Raw genomic sequence first — 1,982 nt, forward strand, 5'->3', positions numbered from 1 at the left:
ATATATCAATCAATAGATTTTATTTAAATATTAAGCAAAAGAGACAAGAATTAGTATAATTCATCCAAAACCTCATATTAGCTGAAGTAACTGAAGGCAAGGAGGGAAATTGTTTGTGTGACATTTTGTTACTACATTTTTTATTTACACTCCCTGAAATAAATCTGCTACTTTCTTTTAAATGAGTCAGCATTAAGCATATAAATCTCTAACAGGGTCTACAGATTATTGCCAGGACTTATTTCCTAATGTCTGGCAATGGACTGGTCTTCATTACCAAGCATTATTGCATATTTATGTCCAGCATCTCTCTATTTTAGTATTTGTTTTGCCCTGCTAAAATAAAAGCATCCAAAGGGAATTCTAGCCTAAGACCACACGAGAGATGTAACAGTTAATGAACCCATTGATTGCACAAGTCTTGCTGGCATAAATATTGATAAAGACTTAAATTTGTTTGATGATTCTTTTTCCCGCACTAGCAGTAAATATAACTTTTCACACAAACTGTCAGGCGCTGTTAAAAACACACAGTTGTATTCTCAGCATCGCTATATCTGAAAGTGGTATCACTCTGCATAATTTAGCAATACTTATCATATTTTATTATTTTCATGGTTGCGATGAATAACAGTGACTATTATTTCTAAACTTAGTCTAGTTAGTATTGTGTCCTAGTACTGACAGATGTCCGCAGTTAAAATAGTTTAATGTTGTAGCCAAGATCTTGAGCCCCTATTCTAAAATATAGAAATTCCATTTGAGGGATTCTTGCTTTGATGTTTTACTAATGTATATATCTAACAATTATAATACCCGTCAGCGTGATTTCACAGATGAACTTAGCGTTTATATTTATAAACGAAAGTCTGTGTTACAAACTTTATGCATGGGGATTTAGACGTTTATGAGGCGGAGAGCTTCTAGTGAAAGATGCTATTCTGTTGCATTATGGGAAATGTAATGTAATGGGTCAAACTCGTAATAGGGAATAAAAGTCAGGATATCTCTGCCTCTGCTGCTTTGCTTCTGACCGTTCTTTAAGTTTCTTCCTCTTACTAATACAACATTGTAACACAATTGCTAGAGTACTTCTTTAAACTATTCTTTTTATTTTGCTTAATTTACCTTAACTAGACAGCTTTGGAGTCATTGGAATGGTTACATGATTTTTTCTAGTTGAATGGTGGTCGTCTCGCTCCCCCCCCTTGTGCCTGTGAGCAGAAAAACCACCCTTGCAACATCGTCTGGCGAGTCGCTAGGGCTGAGTATCAGGAAGTATCGCGTGATATCAGGTCTCACGATGTAACAAACTGCTTCAAGGCACTGCCCACAATTTTATAATTGCTTTTTTTAAATGTTTGGTAAATTTACTTGAAAGATGAAAAAACTGAGATCATCTAAATGGAAGTGAATTAGTTTGCTTTCAAGCATCTAATTGATGATCTACTTGATTCTTTATTTGGGCATATTTCTTTAAGCTAATTGCTGTATTACACGATCTCACTAGATGTGTTTTTATTAAACTTTGATTCAACAGTAAACTGTTGCAGAGCAGATTATGATTTAGAGTGTTCACAGGGGCAAGGCTGTGTTGTTCTCGCTTTCTACCCATACTCTAGAGACTGCTGACTTTGGAGTTTCGAGGGACTCATTGCTATTCAGATCAAGAGGAACCATTCTCCCAGCGAATTACCTTGATCTTTTCTCCCCGGGGGGTGGGGGAGGGGGGTGTAAAAATAAAAAGCGGTGAAATATACTCAGGGCAACACCAAGAATAACTGATTCTTTGAAATGTCAAATTCTGGGGGGAGCTTCTTTGCTCTTCTGGTTGTACCTGTAATGCTCCTGAAACTTTTGGATTCTGTAGTGCAGGAGGATAGAACAGGATTCTATTCAATTAAGGAATATACACTCACCGGCCACTTTATTAGGTACACCTGTCCAACTGCTCGTTAACACTTAATTTCTAAGCAGCCAAT

The 1,982-nt window shown here is 36.5% G+C and overlaps 1 protein-coding gene across 1 annotated transcript in view; it reads right to left on the reverse strand.

Annotated features, from left to right (window-relative positions):
- LOC117938021 (cadherin-12-like) overlaps positions 1–1,982 on the reverse strand; it is a 94,974-nt gene that overhangs the window by 41,126 nt on the left and 51,866 nt on the right. The window lies entirely within an intron of this gene.

This window comes from Etheostoma cragini, chromosome 22 (assembly GCF_013103735.1).
Source record: "Etheostoma cragini isolate CJK2018 chromosome 22, CSU_Ecrag_1.0, whole genome shotgun sequence".
Taxonomy (NCBI): Eukaryota; Metazoa; Chordata; class Actinopteri; order Perciformes; family Percidae; genus Etheostoma; species Etheostoma cragini.